This window comes from Octopus bimaculoides, chromosome 8, assembly GCF_046866305.1.
Source record: "Octopus bimaculoides isolate indiv1 chromosome 8, ASM4686630v1, whole genome shotgun sequence".
Classification (NCBI taxonomy): Eukaryota; Metazoa; Mollusca; class Cephalopoda; order Octopoda; family Octopodidae; genus Octopus; species Octopus bimaculoides.
Window position 1 is genome coordinate 30,972,724 of NC_142935.1, and position 22,468 is coordinate 30,995,191.

At 31.9% G+C, this 22,468-nt stretch overlaps 1 protein-coding gene and 1 pseudogene across 6 annotated transcripts in view; one reads left to right on the forward strand and one right to left on the reverse strand.

Moving 5' to 3' along the window:
• Positions 1–22,468, forward strand: part of LOC106873316 (mitogen-activated protein kinase kinase kinase 13-B) — a 204,224-nt gene that overhangs the window by 56,273 nt on the left and 125,483 nt on the right. For 4 of the 6 annotated variants that reach the window (XM_052970022.2, XM_089356300.1, XM_052970020.2 and 1 more), the window contains exon 2: positions 4,825–4,927. The gene's annotated coding sequence lies outside the window, so the exon portion shown is untranslated. Of the gene's footprint in view, positions 1–4,824; positions 4,928–8,903; positions 9,548–22,468 lie in introns of those variants that run through there. The other 2 variants (XM_052970021.2, XM_089356301.1) reach the window with 1 other exon arrangement.
• LOC128248628 (U6 spliceosomal RNA) lies at positions 6,048–6,147 on the reverse strand (annotated as a pseudogene).

Consider the following 22,468-nt stretch of genomic DNA (forward strand, 5'->3'; position numbering starts at 1 on the left):
AATCTTAGCTAAGTCATTTATATTTGTATCAAGTCCTTTCAGAGTATTTCAATATCTTAATGACCGTCACTGAAAGTCTTTAAATTTTGCCTGCCCTCATACTCTTCATAATTTTCTTATCCTATTAAAATGTACATTCTTTAATGTGTCATTTTTTATTTTTTCTTAGAATGTGATTTGAGAGTGATTTGTCTGCTATTTCTAGTAGGATTAGCAACCACATAGAGCTTCCTCAATGGTTGAACTGCTTCTTTTGACATCTGTAATACGTTGATGTAGAAATGTAGAAATTTATAAAGAAACTTCTTTTTATATGATTTTTATTTCAGTAGTTGTCTTGCTTTTGTAAATCGATGGCAACCAAAAATGATATGAAACCAAAAAAAATGTTTGATTTTTGACTGAAAATAAATTTAAAAGAATTATACACTATAAATGAAAATTTATTGACCGTTAGATGGTTGTGATAGAAATAGGGATGAAAATTGTTTTAGATATTTCCATCATTTAAAAAGTCATTGTTTCCAAACACTATTTCAAAGCAGATCAGTCTTTTCACTTTAGCATTATTATCAGAACTTTATGTTGTATTTTCTAAATATAATGGCAATTTTTTATTTTCTTTTATTACTCTATATTGATTCTAATATTTCAATTCTGGTAATACCATTTTTGGCCCACATTTTTCTGAATCAATATTAAACACAGTGCCAAGTTTTTAAATACTTTACCTTTCCATTCCTATCTCAAAGATATTAAAATTTGAATATTGCTACTTCCTATGATGTACCTGCAACAGTAGAATTTTCTAAAAGATAATAATCATTATGGTTTAGTTATATTTTAATTTAATTTTAAATTATCATATTTCTTGATGAAATTATTATAGTGAGACATTATTTGCCATTCTTTCATCAAAAGTTTGTATGTACACATTTTTTTTTTTATCTTTCCACAAGAAAACAGTAGCAACATTTCAAAACTTTTGCTGAAGCTTGAAATATTAGATGTCTAAATATCTGAGAATTGTTCTCAATAAAATTTTAATTGTTTTGACTATTAACCTTCTCTTTAGACATGAAATAATTTTCAATATTATATTTATATTTTTCAGTCAGTTTGATATCTAATCTTTATTGAGTATCTTATGTCTGCTGTGAAGGTAGAAATTATAAATCAAAATTATTTCTGGATGATACTGGATTTTTCTATTCTCTTCTAATGAATAATCCTTTAAATCTTTCCAATGTTAAAAATTTCAATACTAGAGTTCATCAAAGTTACAAACATTTTCTGCAATTCTTCATTTGGTTTTGCAATATTTCAATGACAAGGAGGAACAAAAACATTGTTTGGTTATGTTGTTTAGGGCAATTTTCTGAGTACTGTATAGTTTTTAATCCATTGTTTTCTCATTAAATACTTTAAAAAACATTTCAAACCCTCGTTTTTAACTTCATTCATAATAAAAGAAAATATTTTATTGCTTTTTACATATAATTAAATATTTTTTCCAACAAACTAGCTAACCTACCGATTAATGTTAGCCATGTTACTCAATTATAGAAAATAACGTTGAATCTATGTGATTAAAAGATTTAAATTCATATGCAAAAAGATTTCACTTTTGTATATATAAAAAAAATATATTTTCTCTATTTATTCCAAATATAACAAAAACAATTATAATTATGAACAAAGCAAAACAAACAAAAGTTGATCACACATACTTAACCATTAGGAGAGCCATAGGTGGATGATTTGATGGGGTGCTAGGCTACAAGCTGAAACATCAGTAGATCATATCTTGTGACTCACTATCATGCTCTGTTTCCAGAGTTATCAGTAGGTATCAAGGATAGGATAACTTATATCTGAAACCTGCTTGTAACAGTAAGTAATTTCATTCTTTGATATCTTCTGTATAATGGTAGAATTAGAGAGTGTTTCCGTAGTTTCTAGTGTCACTGAGCGCTAAGCTCTTTCAAGTTGATTTACCTTTGATGAATACCCCACAAGCTAACATTGTCTTTGATCTGTTGGAAACAGCAACTAAGTTTCCTTCAAATCCCACCCTACAATTTTCAGAAAAGAAAGGAAGATGGAATGATATAAGGCTAGATACAATATATCTGGCGAGGAAAAAAAGGATGAGATGGTTAAGGCTAGAATGTCTTTGATCATGTTTTGGTCAGTCAGGTCTGACCTGGGGTTAAATAGCTACAGCATCATGATAAAGAAGGTTTCAGTATTGTCCTTTTGAGTTTAACCCTTTAGCATTTAAACTGGCCATAACTGGCCCAAATATTCTGTGTTTTATGCTAGAACTGACCAGATCCAACCTCTCATACCTCCACTACAATGTCATTCTAAAAATAAACACAGCCCTGATCAAACCAGCTAACCCACGCCAGCATAGACAACAGATGTTAAATGATGATGATGATGATGATTGTGTGAGTGTGTAGTGTTTCCTTTGTAACTTTTAAATGATATTTCAAAATATATTCAAACAATGAATAATTCACGAGAAAACAGGCTTGAAGTCCCAGCTGAGTAATTAGAAATCTAAAACTCAGACCACTAGAATTATGAGCCATTCAGTCTTACACACGTAACAACATACATGATTCCTACCACCATCAATGCTGCACACTCTCATATTGAATTACCTGAAGCTGAAGCTTCACTTTGTCCCAACTGTGAGTTTCCTCTTTCATTACACCTCCTTCAATATAACTACTTACCTTGTACTCAGGATATTTCCTTCCTTTTTTAGTACACACTAACACCTAAATTATTTTCTTGCAGTTGAATGGTTAAAATGTTTTCTATTATTTCATGTTAAATACCGGTGGGGCTCAGAAGCTTGCTTTGCAGTCACATGCCGGTTCAGTTCCACAGCATAGCACTTTGGGCAAGTGTCTTCTACTAAAGCCTTGAGCCAACCAAGGCCTTGTGAGCATATTTGGTGAATGGAAACTGTGTGGAAGCCTGCCATGTATATATCATTTTCTTCCTTTCTCCATCTGCTTCTCTCCTTATTCCTTTCTGAAGAAGAGCATAGGCTTGAAATGTCAAAAACTTTTCCATTTTTCCTGTGCATCAAACTAATACACCTTGTTTGTTGTTTCCTCACCTGTCTTTGTCTTTTGTTTCTTTTTTGTACAATTTTGAACTATATATATATATATATATATATATATAGGTGCAGGAGTGGCTGTGTGGTAAGTAGCTTGCTTACCAACCACATGATTCCGGGTTCAGTTCCACTGCGTGGCACCTTGGGCAAGTGTCTTCTACTATAGCCTCGGGCCGACCAAAGCCTTGTGAGTGTATTTGGTAGATGGAAACTGAAAAGAAGCCCGTCGTATATATGTATGTATATGTATGTATATGTTTGTGTGTCTGTGTTTGTCCCCCTAGCATTGCTTGACAACCGATGCTGGTGTGTTTATGTCCCCGTCAGCTAGCGGTTCGGCAAAAGAGACCGATAGAATAAGTACTAGGCTTACAAAGAATAAGTCCTGGGGTCGATTTGCTCAACTAAAGGCCGTGTTCCAGCATGCCCGCAGTCAAATGACTGAAACAAATAAAAAAAAAAGAAGAAAAAAAAAGAGCGTATATGTAGGTGTGTCTTTGTGTGAGTGTTTGGCCACCCTCGCCACTTGACAACTGGAGTTGATTTGTTTGAATAAACTCTTCAAGGCACTGCCCCAGCATGACCACAGTCCAGTGGCTGAAACAAGTAAATACTAAAAAGTAAAGAGAGAGGTCAATTGCTTTTAATACCACCATTAAAAGAAAATAATAGCGGTGAGAAAAAGAAATTGAAAGAATAGTTACTGATTGTTTTACAAGGAACCTTTTGACAACATTGGGTTTTGTTTCTTGTTTCCTTTCATTTCTGCCATCTAATTTTTAAAAAGACTCTACAGCTCTGTTAGGAATAAATTAATCAACACAACCTTCGCATAAATAATGTGGCTGTTCAAAATGGCATGAGGTATATTGTTACAATTGACAGTGCAGTCATTTTTGCTGCTTGCCAGAAAGGCGACTGCAAAAATCTAAAACTGATGTTTGATCTCTGTGCACTTCCTTTCTTGCTTGTACTGCTGTTAAAATAAATGAAAGGTATTTGCAATACAAATACTTATCTCTCAAGACTCGTGCAAAGTGGTATAAAACATTATAGTTGTGCATAGTTTAACACAAAAGACTAGAAAACTTATCTTTCCTTTATATCTTTTTTGAAACTTTTTGCAATATAGAGTGAGATCCCATAAAAGACTGCCTAAAAATAGAGTCAGTAAAATAATTTTTGAGCTTGTGAAGTAGTTTACATGTAGTTCCTGAAACAGCTAAAACTCATTTTTGTCCTGAAAATGATATCTAAACAAAATACTCATGATAAAACTGTGAACCATAAAAAATACTGAATAAGCAGTATCAAGGTTTTGTTCTTGTGAAGTATTTCTATGTAATTTTTGTGGCTATTTCTGAACAGCAGCAAAGAAATGAGTCAATGGAGAACCTATATTTGGTCACTCAACCTGCTAGAAATAGTTGTTAAATCTCTCTCAAATCATACAGTTTCTTATAATAAAAAGAAAAAAAAAGATAAACCATCTGTGAAGTTGGGATGGTCATGGCTGGAATGCTTTTGATCATGGCTCATTTTGATAAGTGTTGGTCTGGTGTCAAATAACATCATCAACAAAGAAACTATCAGTTTTATGTTCTGTAAAGCAAAATCAATAAACCAGGTGTTAAATTTTAATGACTATTTATGAAATTAAAAAAAATTTTTTATGCTTTCAGAAAACTTAATGGCCAGGAGTAGAACCAATTGCAAGGATACTGTTCATTACAACAAAGTCACTCACGAACATTAATGCTACAAGTATTTTAACAGTATTTCAAGGTAAATGTTTTGTTCTCATCAAATTTAAGTAGCATTTTAAATTAAAACAATTTAAAGGAAGTTTAATAACAATTATTAGCAACACATTAAAGCACATCACCACTGCCCATATTTTGTCAATAAAAAACAGAGCTCAGACTTTTCCTTTATCTAAAACAGGTAATGTGAACGCAATCATGTGGCAAATAATGTTTTGTTAGACAACTGGAGGTAAACATTAATGGGAATTTGTTGTTCTTCATGCTTTGTCTAAAGGCATTATGAATCCAAGTTTACAGAAAAAGTTACATTTGAAGAATCATGACTGTTTGTAGACTCAATTTGTCAACATACTATGGATCATTTTTTTTATCATCATCATCATCATCATCATTTTAATGTTCACTTCTCCATGCTTACATGGGTTGAATGGAGTTTATTAAGGCAGATTTTTCTATGACCAAATTCCCTTTCTGTTGCCAGCAATCACCTGTTTCCAAGCAAGGTAATATTTTCTCATGGCCAGACATGGCCACAATGCTAATTTACAACCATCACACAATGTCAAGATGAGGAGATACAAACATGCGCACACTCATACACATACATACACACACATTCATGCACACACCCACACACGCGCACATACATACACACACACATGCACACACATACATACACACACACATACATACATATATTCATACATACATACATACATACATACATACATACATACATACATACATACATACAATGGGCTTCTTTCAGCTTCTGTCTATTAAATCTACTCACAAGGCTTTTGTTGGCATGAAGCAGTAACCAAACACACTTGCCATGCAGTATGCCTGAAGCAAACTTCTCAACCACACACAGCCTGCATCTCACAACCACATGTGATCAACTATTAACACTTTGGCATCACCAAAGACCGAAACTTTAGACACATTTTAGTTACATTCCTGGTGTTGTTTTCTTAATTCCTCTCACACATTTTAACTTTCGTTTATACCCTTATAGATTAAGCACTTTGGTTTGAATATTATTGTATAGTCCTTTCTAATTTTGGCACAAAGCCAGAAACTTTGAAGGAAGGGGTACGTCAATTACATCAACCACACAGCCACTCCTGCGCCTATGAAAAAATATTGAACGCTTCACGAATTTGCATGTTGTCCTTGCACAGGAGCCATGATAATGTCTGTATCATTCCAATTTTAGAATATGTACTGCCATAATATAATCATCATCATCATCATACTCATTTAACATCTATTTTCCATGCTAACATGGGGTGTACGGTTTGGCCAGAGCTAGCAAGCAGGCGAACTGCACTGAGTTCCAGTCTGATTTGGCCCTTCCTAATGCCAACCACTTTACAGAACGTTGTGGGTGCTTTTTACATGGTGCCTCAAGCACAGGGCTCTTGCAGGTCAATCCTCTTCAGCAGTGGGAGTGGTATTAACACTTCTGCTGTGGAGGCTGGGTCTTCTTGAGTATAGCCAGGCATCGGATATCTTGGTCCTTCATCATCCCTTCCATTAGATTCAGTGTTCTGAGGTCATCCTTCGGTACTTCTTATATATGTGGATATGTGTGAATGTGTATCTGTATGTGTGTGTATATATATATATATGAGAGGTATTGGTATCCAGATGACTCAAGATGTAAGTGCTATGGGAGGACCATAGTTAGACTCTCAGTTCAATAATAATACGAGTGTTGGAGTCTAATGTGAGTCTTGTGTGAGCATGTCTATGTTAAATAAAATGAGACAACAAAACCAAGGCTGTTTGGAATTTCTAGGACATTTATAAAGAGAAAGGTAGTCTTACAGCTGTTTCTGGGATATTAGGGATATCCCTTCACCAGAGATGATATGAGAGAGTTACTAGGGGGAAATAGTAGAGTTCAGTATAAGGAGTTATTTTGGCAAAGGATGGATATGGGAAGTATAGAGGGAAATAAGAGAATAAAGATAAAAATAAAAATATATGTAAGCTGTTACAGTTGCAGTTCCATTATCCAAGGAAATTGCTATGTAGAATGGGTAGAAATGCTTCTCGTCCATGGTATGTAGATTCCAATAGGAGGTCATATTTTGTTATTACAAGTGGATAGTGTCCATATAGCTATTGGGGTCCACCAGAATGAAATAGTAACCAAAGGAGTCCATAAATAAAAATGATTGAGAACCCCTGGTATAAACTGTATAAGGGAGCTATAACTCATTGTACTCTAGAAAAACTTATCATATACCTCATAATAATACATGATATTGTTTCCCTGTCTTTTATATTTAGTTACCATTTTTATAAAAAGGCTTAACAATAACATTTATATTGAACCTGATTTAACTATTTGGCATTTTAAATTCCTATTCTTCAAAGCTGAAGTATCATTTTTCAAACTGGAAATACACAAACAAGAAATATAGTACTCATAACTTTTGTGGTCTCATAACTGAGTCCATTCAAATACTATAAAATAAGACTAAAAAAATTTAAACCAATTGAGGAGAAGAAGTTATGAGAAGTCATTTTAAAAGCTATTTTGATTATAGATTTCTGCTCAGATCTGCTTCAGACTTTAATGAGTTTGTTACAATAAAAAACAAATTCATTAAACATATATTTTAGAATTTATACGGTACACTATTATACTGGTATTCTTATTAAATTTCACTGCTTTTATTACATAAACATTTTAATGCCAGCATATTAAAAATTAGTTTTAAACATATACAGCAGCAGCAATAGTAGTAGTAGTAGTAGTAGTAGTAGTAGTAGTAGTAGTAGTAGTAGTAGTAGTAGTGGTTTTTGTTTGAAATTAAATATGGGGAAAATGTATGTGCCTTTATTTATATAAATTAGTTCTATTTATTTGTTTTTAACATTAATTTTTATTCATAGGTTTATTGTCTCTGTATGTCCTTTCTCATTAATCAACATAGAAAAGTAACGTGGATTTCATCAAAATGTTAATAAGTCTATTGTTGATCTAGTGAATACAATGAAGAAAATAGATTCTACTCAAATATTTCTCAAGACAAGTGTATGTAAAGTAGATTTGTGTAGGAGTCCAATGAAGAAATTACTTTATATAATTACTGTGTATTTACCAATGAAATGATTTGCACAATTTTACATCACGATCTCTATGGTTACGAGAAATTACATATCTGTGTTACTGTTGCTTCTTTTCTGATTGGCTATTGAAATCCTGAAAAACCACCACATTATATAAAATGGATTCTATAGGCATGTTATGTCTCTTGATAGATACTTGCTTTAATCAAATTTAATTTCATTTTTCCTTTCATTCAAAATTTAGAGGTTATTTTAAGAATTTATGGGCTTTGACATTTTTGTATCATATTAAATCTGTTTTATTGACATTCATTTTGAATAAATTTTTACTAATAGCTCTAAAAATAGCAGAATCAATTTATCCTTGTTTGATTATTGATATATTGGATTTTATATATTAGCGAGCTAGTTGGTACACCTTCACTTTGACCTGTTTTGTTATCAATTAAGATATTTTGACTACACACACATTCACAAACAAACACACACACACATATATATATATAATCTTGAAATCACTTGTTATAGTAATTCATGTGTGACTGGAATATGAAAATAAAATATAAATGATAATAAATCTTGGTAAAATTTAATATAAAAATCTGAAGCTTCCATTATAAGAAATAAGAATAAAAATTACAATTGTGTAATAATTATTATCAATAATGTTATGTAGTAGTATTTTTCTTTTCAATAACGATTGTCAAATCTGAAAAGGAAACTGCTATTATAACAATCAGTTCATGGATGTTAACTTTCTACTCTCAATACTTGTATGATCTGTCACAACAATGCAGTATTCAGTGTTTGTTACTGCTGATACTACTGCTACAAACTGCTGCTGTTGCTGCTGCTGCTGCAGCTTCCTTAATTCTCTCTCTTCTTCTTTCAGTTTCTACTTCTATGTCAGTTACTGGCTGCTGTCTTCTAGCTTTTGGTTGTGTGTTTCTTCTCTAATTGGATTCACCCAAAATGGGGTAATCAATATAGTCATAGAAAGTGGTGGCAACGATTGGTGGCTTGCTGTAGCCTTTTCTTCAGTATTGATTTGAGGGGGTTTCAGCTCCATGGTGAAGCTGGCGCAGTTTTACCATATATAGATATTTGCCTCGAGCTCTTTCTTTCCATTGATAATCTTTGTTAATACCAGAACATATCAAATAGAAAGGATGAAGATATTTTCCTCTTCTATTTCCTCTTTGAAGGATTGAGCTTACGTAGTAAAAATTTCGGATTTGTACTACTACTGTTCCATGTACAATCATTATTACAACTGCTACTATTTTCACTGTTTAAGCAGCTACATTTATTGATGTCACATTTAACTGGCAATGAAATGCAATTTTTATTTTTTTTATTGGGGGGAAGAACAGATTGATTAAAAAAAAGGTAAAACCCAACATTTCTGATACTCACCAGTAGCACATTCAGTTCCCTATTGGAATTTATCAAGGGAGAATAGCCAGCTTGGTGTGTTTTTGTTTCTTTCTTGGATTCTTAAAATATTGAAATTCTATGACCATGGAGACTAACATGGGGTCAATCAGACACAGTAAGTATTTTTCCTAGGTTTTGTAAAATTTATCAAAGTGATAGAAGAGAAAAAAAATGATTTTCCTCAATGTTGATTGTTAAAAATGTTAATAAATAAATTAAAAGCTATATCTCCTTTGTCCTTTACCTAACACAGTATTCAGAAAACAAACCTTACTTAATGAACCTTGTTATTTTCTAATATAAATGATAATAATGGTTAATTTTAGAAAATTAAAGAGTATCAATGTGGTTTAGTACATTATTATTTTCGCAGTAGTTTACAGAAATAATTAAATTTCAAATAATCTGTAGCTTAGAGTCAAAATACATTTTGTATTCCTTTTTATTTTATATATTAAATTTTTTTTTTCTACTTTCATTTGGTGTTACTCTTTTTAAAACATATTTTTAAAGAAATATTTTAAAATAATTATATATAAGATATTTCCATTTTAATTACTTGTCTACCTTTGTAATTTTTTGAGTATTCTCACAAAAAATTAATAAATCATCTATTTTAAATATTGTTTGATATACACATTTCATAATTCATTTTTGTGTGATTCAATTTTTTATGTTATCTGGCCAGGTATTCATTATATGTAACATTATCAAGTATGAATATATAGTGTCAATAATAACACGGTTTGTGTTAATGATGTTTGATGAGTTTAAAATTCTCTGTTTTGACTTATGAAACATATTTACTGATAATATAAAAGTCAACAAGAGCAGAGAAAATGGCATCTAGGAAAGCTTACATGATGAAAACTATTTAAAAAAAATCTATTTAATTACTGTAATATAATAAATAATTATCTGTAACCTACAATTAGTGGATCAGTTACCATCAGACTATTTAAGTTGAAATGAATATAGTAGTGGATATAAAACACAGTAAGGTAAATCCTAAAAACAATACCAATATTATGTTTGAGAAAGCTATATTTTTCTATTTCTTGCATCATAGAATAAGACTTTTATTTTTAATACATTGTTATTATTTTATTTAGTTTTTGGTTGGGGGTGGCTAAATGTATAACCACTAATGTCTATATGACAAGCATTATTTTCTAAGACAAATGTAAATATATGTAAATTTTAATTTTAACAAATCAAAATACTAATATATTTTCTAGCAGGACATTGATAATTTAAAATCTTAACTAGTAATATTTAAACAAAGAATGATATTTATTTGTATTATACAATTTTTGAGATATAATCAGAGACATTAACATATAATATGAAGGGAGTATCCTTTGGAATTATTATACAGCAAAGTTTGTTGCTAACAATAAATGGTAAGAGCAACCAGTATGGAAGAAAACCCCCCAAATAGTGTGTGGGCAATCATTAAGACTATTGGAGGAATTGATTTGGAATGTAGAAGGTCAGTAACTAGATATATTGACAGGCCATGCTGAAGCGAATAATTAAGAACATTGTCAGGCTATAGAGAGGTTATTTACTTCCAACATTGACTGCTGGTATTGAGTTGCTATATTGATTTAGAAATATTGACTATAACGAAACAGAAAATATATGTTGTTATATATGTATTCATTTATTTATTCAATAGATAGACATATATAATAGTGGACCTATTACTTGCACATACGTATGTATGTGCATGTATATAAGTACATATATTTGTAAGGAGAGAGAAAGCTTGCCACACACACACACACACACACACACAATTATAAATGAAGAGTAGTACATGTATATCTAAACATAAATAGATGCTCAGATATAATCACACATGTGTATATATTATACACATGTAGTCCCACCCATATACATATGGATCAGATACATGTGTGTGTGTGTGTGTGTGTATATATAATTGGATAGATAGATATGTATGTATATATATTATGTATATGCATGCACACATACATATTGATATTTGCACACGTATACACAGATAGACAAGTGGATAGATAGATAGATAGATAGATAGATAGATAGATAGATAGATAGATAGATAGATAGATAGATATTAGAATAGAGATTATTAGAGAAGTATGGTTTTGTAAGAACCTTACTGGTGGTGATTTATTCTTTCACTATTATAGAGTTGGTAGATAGAGTATTGTAGGACAAGTTGATAAGGAATGGGGAAAATACCATCCAAGTATATCTCAAAAGATTAGCTTTCAGATTGAACACGAACTCTATCAATATCTTTAAACTATATTCATCTTCAAGCTAAAAGAGGCTTTTAAGGGTTACTGTCATTCTTCCCATCTTCTTCAGGATACTTTTAAAAAACTGTAACACCTTGATGTTGCTATATTATATGTATCCATTTATATATGACCTAAAGAGGGATAGACTCTGTCAGGGTGACTAAATGGAGAGCCTTCTGGTGCTCCAGTCACTCAGTAGAGGTTATAGGTCATTGTGTGTGTGTGTGTGTGGAGGGGAGTATTGTGCATGTATATGTTTATAGACCTACAAACAGCAATGAACATAGTCTACTTGTTATATTGAATGTGCACTCATACTAAAAAATGAAAATGAGAAAAAATACTGGTTACTGTTTTTTGACCAAAGGCAAGAAGCAACAATAGTAATGAGAAGAAACATACATATGAGAAATATGTAGTTGCTGAAAGATATTTCAGTAAGGGAGATAAGGAACTTATCTACTTAGATGGGTATTTCCTAAGAATTATAATTTGTATAAATTAGAATGATTATTCAGAATTAGGTGTCATAGATTATAGATGCCTCAAAATGGATTGGTGTCAAACTAGTAAACTTATATGATCTCCAAGGACAGTGTAATCAGTAAGGATTGGTGTAAAAGCATTACTGTAAAGATAAAGAGGAGGTGATGAACAGAGAAAAGTACAGGGGTCAGATATCAAGCTGTGGATCAAATTATAAGGATGTTACAAAGAATGAAATTAGATAGATTATAAATCTCAGGATAGATACACCTTGAGTTTCATAGGTTGTAGTTCAGGTTTTATTTTAGCCAAGGAACTACATGTGTTAAATTTAATAGGGTGACAAAGAAGAGTCCATTTCAAACAGTGAATAGTTTGGTTTTTATCGGGACCAATGATTTGCTGGCTTAGTGGACAACAAGAAAGTTAACTGCATATGATGCTCATGAGGTTTTGTAGGCTGTGTATGATATAGCTAGGTTTAGATGAGGGAACAGCTGTAAGAAACAAGAGAATGTAAGTTGAGAAAGTGTATGAGCAAGTATTAAATTCAGTAAAAAGCTAAAGAAATTATTTATTATATTGGCATAGGTGTTCAATATAAGCATATGATGCTTGTTTAGAGAAGCGAAAGTCCTGACAATAGGAAGTAGAAAATAACTGTTAAAAAATTTGATTGAAGATGGGTTTGGATGAAGAAGCTAAAGAAGACTTCTGAATGTTAGGCCTGAATATCTCAAGATGGTTCAGGATCAACATAGACAGAAGATATGTTGTAGTATAGAACTGTCTAACTTGATCTAGTATAGAAGACTTGATTGTACAAGGACACAGTTGATGAAATATACAAATAGGAATATTATGTGTGTGTGCAAGCATGTGTGTATATATTTATATGTATTATTTGTAGATATGTATGTAAAAATGGCACATAAAAAGCACCATTTGAATGTGGCCGATGCCAGTACCCCCTGACTGGGCCCTGTGTCAGTGGCATGTACAAAGCACTGTCCAAACGTGATCGGTTCCAGGTCCACCTAACTGGCTCTTGTGTCGGTGGCACGTAAAAAGCACCCACTACACTCACAGAGTGGTTGGCATTAGGAAGGGCATCCAGCTGTAGAAACATTGCCAGAGCAGATTGGAGCCTGGTGCAGCCACTGGCTCTCCAGACCTCAGTCAAACCGTCCAACCCATGCCAGAATGGAAAACGGACGTTAATTGATGATGATAATGATGAAGACGATGGTGTATATGTATATTATATGTATGTGTGCATGAGTAAAATGAAAGTATATTTGCCTAATGAAAAATCACCATTTTATTTTTTCTGCGTATGTTTTATTAGCTTTATTTAAATTTGTATGTAAATTATTGATGCGTATATTGTCTAGTTGGATTCATTAAGAAATTGGATTTTGGGACTGAAGAAATTATAGTTCTATCTTTAGAGTTTCTTCAATATGCTCAGAAAATACCCCACCTACACACTTATGTATGCCCTATTTACTGTCATATAGTCATATTTGTACACATAAAATATATAAAAAAAACAGCATTTTAACATTCTAAAACATTATTTTATTCTTATACGGGGTGGATCTACCAGGGTATTTGAATTGTGTATTTTTTATATATAAGTACCAACCTGCCTTCTAGGGACCTCTCTCTCTTCAACAATCTCTCTTCCAAGCCATTTTTCTCCCTCATTCATTTCTGTACTCTCTCTTTCCAACTTTAATTCTCTATCTGTCCCTGTCTGTTTGTCTGTCTGTATGTCTGCCTCTCTCTCTCTGTATATGTATGTATGTATGTATTTAATGTTCAGATTATGCCAGCATGGAAAATGGACATTAAAATGACGATGATTATGTGTGTGTGTGTGTGTGTGTGTGTGTGTGTGTATGTACATACATACAAACACACACACACACACACACACACACACACACACACACACACACACTTGCATATAAGTAGACACCTTCACATATTCATATACACAAATGCAAATATATGCTGATAGTTGTAGCATACATTAATCAGGATATGTGGGTTATCAGAATATTGTTATTGTATGAGTTAAGATATGCTCACTCAGATCTAAATTTATTATTTGATTAAACATTTTCAGTTGGGACCAGGACATTTCTCAGGTCAATTTGTCCAGAGTTAGCTGTTCTAAATCTTAAGTAACTAATGTGACATTGTCTGAAATGGTATCCCTTCTTCGCACCAGTTAGAACTGTGACATTACAGGAAATTCTTTGAGATAGGAATGGTCTGTCATTCATAATGATTTGATGTTTTTCTCTTCTTTAGAAAGAAGTTCTTTCCATCCCTTATTAATAAATTTCTCACTCAATATTCAAGAGTAACTTGGAATTTTTTAAATCTAGTTTCTCTTAACTATAAATATTTTCTTTATCTTCATATGTTTATTGACTGATATTGTTCAAGGTGAAATAACTCTGTAATGTCATCAATGGCAACTAAAATATTTGTCAGTGAAATGTTAATTATAGAATAACAATCGAAGAGCCCAAAAAGCTATATTAATTATTACATAATATTCTATATAAATAAAAGAAGTTGAATGATTATTTTTGTACTTCAGCAAAAAAGGTGTGGATTTATTTGATTAAGATGTATCAAGATTGTTAAAAATTATTTTTTCAAATTATTTTAAACAATGTTACCTACTCATATTTCCTTTCAGTATATATCTCCAGTATAATGAAACAAATTGCTAATATAAAATTTCATAAAACAACAACCTGTATACCCTTATGAAAGTATTTTCAAATAGTCTTTATTTTCATGTAAACATTGGTTTTAAAGCTTTAACTTTTTTAAGAGCAAATAAAAAATATTCATTGCTTTACTTTTTTTACTAATTTTTTACATGTTCCAAGATTAGAGTGTTGCTTATCATTATTTAAAATCTATTTGGCCAAAATTAATAGGTTAATATCTTTCTCTTTTAATTTTTTACGAATAACTATTTTACTTGATAGTAAATTGCCTCTGTATTTACTTTCAAACTTACATAGCTGTAAATTTATGATTAATTAGTATGAAATGATCTTGTGTACAGATTAAAAAAGAATAGATATGATAATGTTTGTATCTGAATGATTTACCTTAATGTACTTTATATTGAAATTTGACAAAGAAATTAAGTGGATGAGTTTAAGAAACTAACGAAGTACTGTAGCTTCAACATCTGCACATGTGAATTAAATCAGATGCAGATTAGATCACTTACTGCTGAGGGATTACGTTAATCTGATTAACAAAAATCATCATTTTACACTTTAGATATGGTACACCCCTTCCAGGTATAACTTTTAATCTATGGGATAAACATTTCGTATGAGCAAAGTGAATAGTAGCTACTAATAACCAACCACTAGGACTTAGTTTCTTTGATTAGTTGAAATGTTTATTTGGAATTGTGAATAAAACTTACAAGCTGAAATTTATGCAAAAATATATAAAATAGACTTTTACTTTAGGCAGAAAGACTACAATGAAATTGACAATGGCAAAATTAATCTCTTTTTTCTTTGTTGTGTATACTGTATGTTCAACCCCTATTGAAAATGAATATAATATGGTTGAACGTTCTTTAATTAATCCTAGTTTAACATTTTTATTATACATAAAAATGATGCAAGGTGAGATGGGAGTTGTTTGACTGAACTCTATTTCTGGAGAAAAATACTAACTTTCCCAGTTATCCGATAATAACAAGCCTAGCCAATTAAAAAACATTAGATAAAATACCTTATTCGCTGATTAACCTCTAAAATGTAGTAATTAAAAAATACTTTATCTATATCATTATCATTATCATTATTATCATCATTCCTCATCAACATCATTTAATGTCTGTTTTCCATCCTGTTATGGGTTGGACGGTTTGACAGGATCCAGTGAGATGCAGGGCAGCATCAAGCTTCAGTGTATAAGCTTTGGTATAGTTTCTATAGCTACACCCTTCCTAATGCCAAGCACTTTACACTGTGTATTGGGGGATTTTCTCCTGCCATCAGCACTAGTAAGGTTGCCAAGTAACTTGCAAAACCAGAAATGCACGAGAGAAGTCCCCTCAATTAAGTGGTGAGAGTATTTGAGATGGGGAGCTGGCTTTATGCTGAGTCTTGGAAGGCTAAAGTATGACAGATGGACAGTACAGGTGTCTTAGTATAGAGGTGATGCTGAGCTACCCCCATATTATATAAGAGTGGTTGGAAGACTTATTACTTGAATTTTTATATTATTGTCATTAACAATAAATAAAATTTATTATATATTGATTTTTATCTTTGGGACAGATTTACAACTTTGAATAGAAGTTACAGAGTTGGTTGAAAGGGGTCTGTAATATTAACACCATTTATTTTGCTGATCCAAAATATAAGGTAGACTGGCTCACCAATAGTGAAATTCAAGCTCAGAGCAGATACTAGTTAAAATAAATACCATGAGGTATTTAGTCCAGAATTCTCTGAGTTCTTTTTTTCTCACACATTTTATTACATATTGATACAATAAAAGAATGCTCAAGTTAGCATCATCCAACTTGATGAATTCTGATGAATTCCTATTTCCTTTGCAGTATTCTATCTATCATGGCATACAAAGAACAATACAAGAAAACTATGTGTATGTGTGTGTGTAAATGGTTTCACTATACTATTTGTTGTGGATCTCTTTTCACACATTTATGTATGGCCATAAAAAATCTGTCTCAACAAATTCTGCACCACTGATGCAGACATGGAAAAGTGAATGTTAAAACAACGATGATAATGATGATGATGTGTCTTTTCCAGGGTTTTGCAACTTAGCACACTGTTTTCAATGTTGTACACTTTATCCACTCAAAAAAAAATAATGTTTGGATTGAAATAGATTATGATTTGCATCTTGGAAAATTAAAAATGTAAGACCTATTAACTTCGACACATTTGTACAATCATCAAACACACTGTACTTATGTATATATGCGTATATGTACCTATATATAATTTATGTGTGTGTGTGGGGGGTGTATGTATATACTCATATATACATAAAATCCAGTATCCTAACCACTATATAATACACACACACACACACACACACACACACACATGTAATGTTTATATTTATTGTATTATATTGTTTCTTGTTCATTTTGCAAAGTCTTCTTAATTCACATCAAGCATTGAATTTTTCTCACAATCCTCTTTGCCCTTATTTCAACAGTTGGAAATGGAGCAGTTTTTCTGTGACTGAGAATTTCTTTGTCTTTCTAACTTACAAGAACCTGTTGTATATTTGAAAAATCATCTCTGCACTTTCTTTGTTTTTCTCTGTCTCTCATTCCATTACTCTCCTACTCTCCATTATTCTCACTCATCTACTCTTATAGTTTGCTACTCCACCTCTTCTTATCACGCTTTCTCACCTACAGACACACACACACGCACACACACACACACACACACACACACACACACTTACACATATAGTTCCCTTGCTTTTCTCTCAATTAAAATCTGTCTTCACTTCTTCCCTTCATTTCCTAACATATTCCCCACCATTTCAATATCTGTACACAAATCTCTTTCTCACTCTCTCTCACTCACTCTCTCTTTCTCACTCTCTCTCACTCACTCTCTCTTTCTCACACACACACACACACTCTCTCTTTTGCTTTCTCTCTCTCTCTCACTCTCTTTCCATCTTTCCCCCTCTCTCTCTCACCCTCTACTTACATGAGGTATATTAGCTTCTGAACTGGTATTTATGATACAGTTCCTATGAAACAATATATTCATTTTCTCTGAAATACAATGTTCACAACCATTGTCACCTTGATCATAAATACGTTCTAATATTGTTTTGTCAAAATATTTGCTGAAATATTTTAAAATGCCTTATAGTTTAACATGGGAAAGCTTCATACCATACTGTTTACATGTCCCAAACAAAACAAAATGTTCTTTTGTTAACATGCATCTCAAATTGAATGTTTTTGGTGTCATAAATTGGAATATTTCATAGGAATATATCAAAAGGCCTAACAAATGAAAGTTGGCCAGTCCTGTGTAAGAGGTTTTCTACCGTTACTGTACATATTTAATGTTTTTTCCCCAATTTCTATATATAAATATATGCTTGTTTGACTCATTTCTTTTACTGCTTTTGCTTGAAAATCAATAAATGCAGTCACAGTTTGTGAAGTTTCAGCTTAAAATAAATTTTATTATATTACTCTGTTTCATTGTATTCAATTGTTCTTTCTCTGGGTTGTTTTACACTCTTGTATATTCCATTCTGATATTGCTCCTGAATTGCTGGGTCCTTTTCAAATACACAATGTACCAACAAAATTATGAATCAACATTTGTTGGATTTCTCAACAAAAGAATATAGTCATACCACCAAGAAAACATACATGAAAAGACTAATACATAACACTGAAGAATTTTTAAAGTAAATGTATAGGAAGGTTTTCTGTTTTGATAAAGATGATCTGGATATGTCTTTGCATAAAAAGTTAGGTTTTAAGACCAAGAAGTATCGATCCCAAAACAAGCTATTGGACCTGTTCAAATTGGAGATTTTCAACTTTATTAGAAGAGTAAAATTCAAGAAAATGTCCAGATTGCAACTGAATTTATAGAATTATTTCAAAACTTTTCAAATTCAATGAACATTTTTGTTCACTTAGTCAAAACTAAAAATTTGTATGAAATTATAAGATTTTTACCTTACACCATTGCTAATACTTTCAAAGCTAACAACAAGGTCACTGCTTCTCCCAGGAATACTACAACTGTTAGGGGTTACATCCTCACCTAAGTACACTAAAAAGATTCCTTCAAGTTGCTTAGCTATAGTTTCTTGCTTGAAGAAGCTTGGGAAACACTAGTATCAGCCCATTAAATCAATCCAGCTCTGAAACTTTATGTATAATAGTACATTTTCAAAGAATAATTTTCATTTTTTTGGAGTGATGTAATAAAAATAATAAAGATATTTCTACCCAAATACTGGAGTGTATATGTATATGTGTACATTTTGTCTTGAAGAAATTCAAGCTAATAGCAGTTACACATCCATATACCTTAAATTGAATTATGAAAGCTGTTTTAAAATTACCTTTAAGCAAATTTGAACAATGTCTCAAAATATCTTTCTTAAAACAAAGGAGGAATAGGTTTAAATATAATTTTGTACTGAGTCAATGATAATACATACCATTCACCAGTAACGGTCATAAGTTTCATTGATGAACATAATAATCTTTGTAAATTAACACATGCTATATTCTTTCTTCTGGAATCAGCACGATTAGAATTGGCTGACAAAAGCATAATATAGACCATATCTTTCAGTGTTTATGCCAGATTGAGTACTTTCTACACTTACACATCTATTCTCTCCCTCACCTCATTCAGTATATCCATCTCTGACATTTCTGCTGTCATTGTTTCCTCTCATTATTCTGACCTTGGTACACATAACTTAGGTTACTGGATACCTTCCATTTTTACTGTGTACAAGGTGCACCACCTACTCTGCTACAAAAGAACCTGCCATGTTCCTCCCACAGATTATTGGTGGTCGAGGCTGCCTCCCTAGTACTGGTGTCACAAAAAATGCACCCAGTATACACTGTAAAGTAACCAGCAAATGTGCAGATAAAGTGTAGCGAAGTACCTATAATCCTGTTTCATCAAGGTCTGTTTGGTCACTCTTGTGTTGGGGCCATGAGAAAATGCACCTAGTACACTCTTTAAAGTGGTTGGCAACAGCAAGGGCATCCAGCTGCAGCAATCAGTCCCATTGCCATGAGAATCAATCTTTTTGGTGTAGTGGCTCCCAATAAGAAATTACTCAAGCTGTGATTCTCCATCCAACTCATGCCAGAGGACATATGACGATGATGATGATGACAATACCATACTTTTACAATGTTTTACTTGTAGAAGTACTAGTTCTAAAATATAAAAAAAGAATATTGTGTTTATTTAATTTATTCATTTATATGAACTGCCTCATTTTTCATTTTATGTTATTTCAAATAAATATTTCTCTTAATTGCACATATTATAAAAGTCAAAGTTGTATAATTAATTCATAACTAAGAGCCCTGGAACAATTGTTGACTGGAAAATACTTGGAGATTTGTTCTTTAGTTCTTCATCTTTCAGTGATCAAGAATTAGACTGGTTACAGAAGTGAAGGGCAGCTTGAGTTTGTAGGTATCAAATTCGTTGGATGTCTAACTGTAACAGTTTGGTGATTTATAACTTCAAACTTAATCCTACGACTTGTCCTTGAATATCAATGGAAAGTTTTTTCCATAATTGTCTTGGTACGACAGCGATTACAAGAAGCTCAAGCTCTAAAACTGAAAACTTTGCCTGAAATGATGGCTTAAAGTAGTTAATATTGAGAATAAATACTTCCTATTACTTGCTTCATTAGTTATCAGTATTCTCTTGAAAACCAGCTGGGAAGCTGTGTGTATCCTGTCAATAGTGTCACATCATATCCAAAGTCAAGACACTAGACTTTCGATAATTGAGTCTGCTTAGTTCTAAGTTAGTACCATAAATTATATAATCCAACACTGTAAGTAGCAGCATTGTGTAATTCTTTGGCTTGCAATACTGAAATCAATTTATCTGGCAGGTAAAGCTAGCTGTAATATATGAAGATGATTTATCTCATGTCTACTTACTGTGATAAAAACTTGAAATAAGAACTGGCCCCATATATCTTTGTGTTTTGGGAATGATTTAGCTTTGATTAATTTTATATTTTCATGTTTGTATGTAAGATTAAGGTTTTGAAATATCTAAAAGAAAGAAAAATGTTTGAGAGTTTTAGAATTTATATTGTAAATTTTATTTCTTAAAAATCATCACCATTATCATCATCATCATCATCGTTTAACATCCTCTTTCCATGCTAGCATGGGTTGGACGATTTGACTGAGGACTGGTGAACCAGATGGTGACACCAGGCTCCAATCTGACTTGGCAGAGTTTCTACAGCTGGGTGCCCTTCCTAATGCCAACCACTCCGAGAGTGTAGTGGGTGCTTTTATGCGCTACCAGAATGAAGGCCAAAATTTAGTTTTTGCAACTGATGCATATTAAACATTGCAATTTTTTCTATATGGAATAGAGATTAGGAATACAGATATCAACAACACTGAGATCTTAAATAAGGTTTTATTATTAAAACATATTTTGTTTAAATATTTTAAAAAGTAAGCAATTAATGATTAAAACTAAAATATATATTGTATTTCAATAAATTTATTTAAGTATTTTAATTTATTTTTTCTGAACAATACTTGTTATCTCTTAAGACATTTGAGGTTAAAACATCTGCAACACAGTAAGGACAGTAAATTCCTTAAAACTTCATTAGTTGTCGTATGTAGAATTGAAATAAGCTAAACAGATGCATATTAAAATAGTCAGAAAAGCATATTAGTGTTTGTGTGGCCAACAAATGCATTAATGTAGTATAATTAAAATCTACATGATTAAAAATAGTATTAACTAAACTCAAAGATAATTTCAGTAATATTTTGGGTGGCCACAGATTGTATCAAAACATTATCCTGAGAAAAATATTCTGTTTGTAAAAATACAGATCTCTAAATTGGGTTCATGGCCCTAAATATTCAGGGAAGAGATTTTGTCAAATGAATGTCAATAAAATAACCACTTTACCTGTAGTTACTTTATAGTCATCCATAGAGATAACTGGCTGAGCCAATCAACCCTGTTGGAATTTTTATTTTAGAACATAAGGAGGATATCATTAAACTCTGCAAAGCATTTAACCACACTCTACTGTCGGTGCTACTCCTTTTTCAATAATCTTCTGCTTAAATTTTACTGATATGTTTTCTTATTGGTTATGTTGCTGTTTTATCTGTGATGAAATATAGTTTATTTTCTATGTCTTCAGTGTGTTGATCTATATGGAGTACAATTAATTAGAAGCATCATCTAATTAGATATTGACTTGTATTTGTTTTGTGTGGCCCAGGCCAGTTCTGATTGAGTAAAACTATGACCAAAGAAAATCAGAACAATCTTGTCTTTTATTGAGATAATGTTATTTAGGGTTATGTTGTAGAATGTGTCATTCCTTTTTTAAATGGTAGAGAGTATGATTTGATGGAAACTTGACTGCTGTTTGTAGCAAGTCATGTGTCCATATTGAGGTTG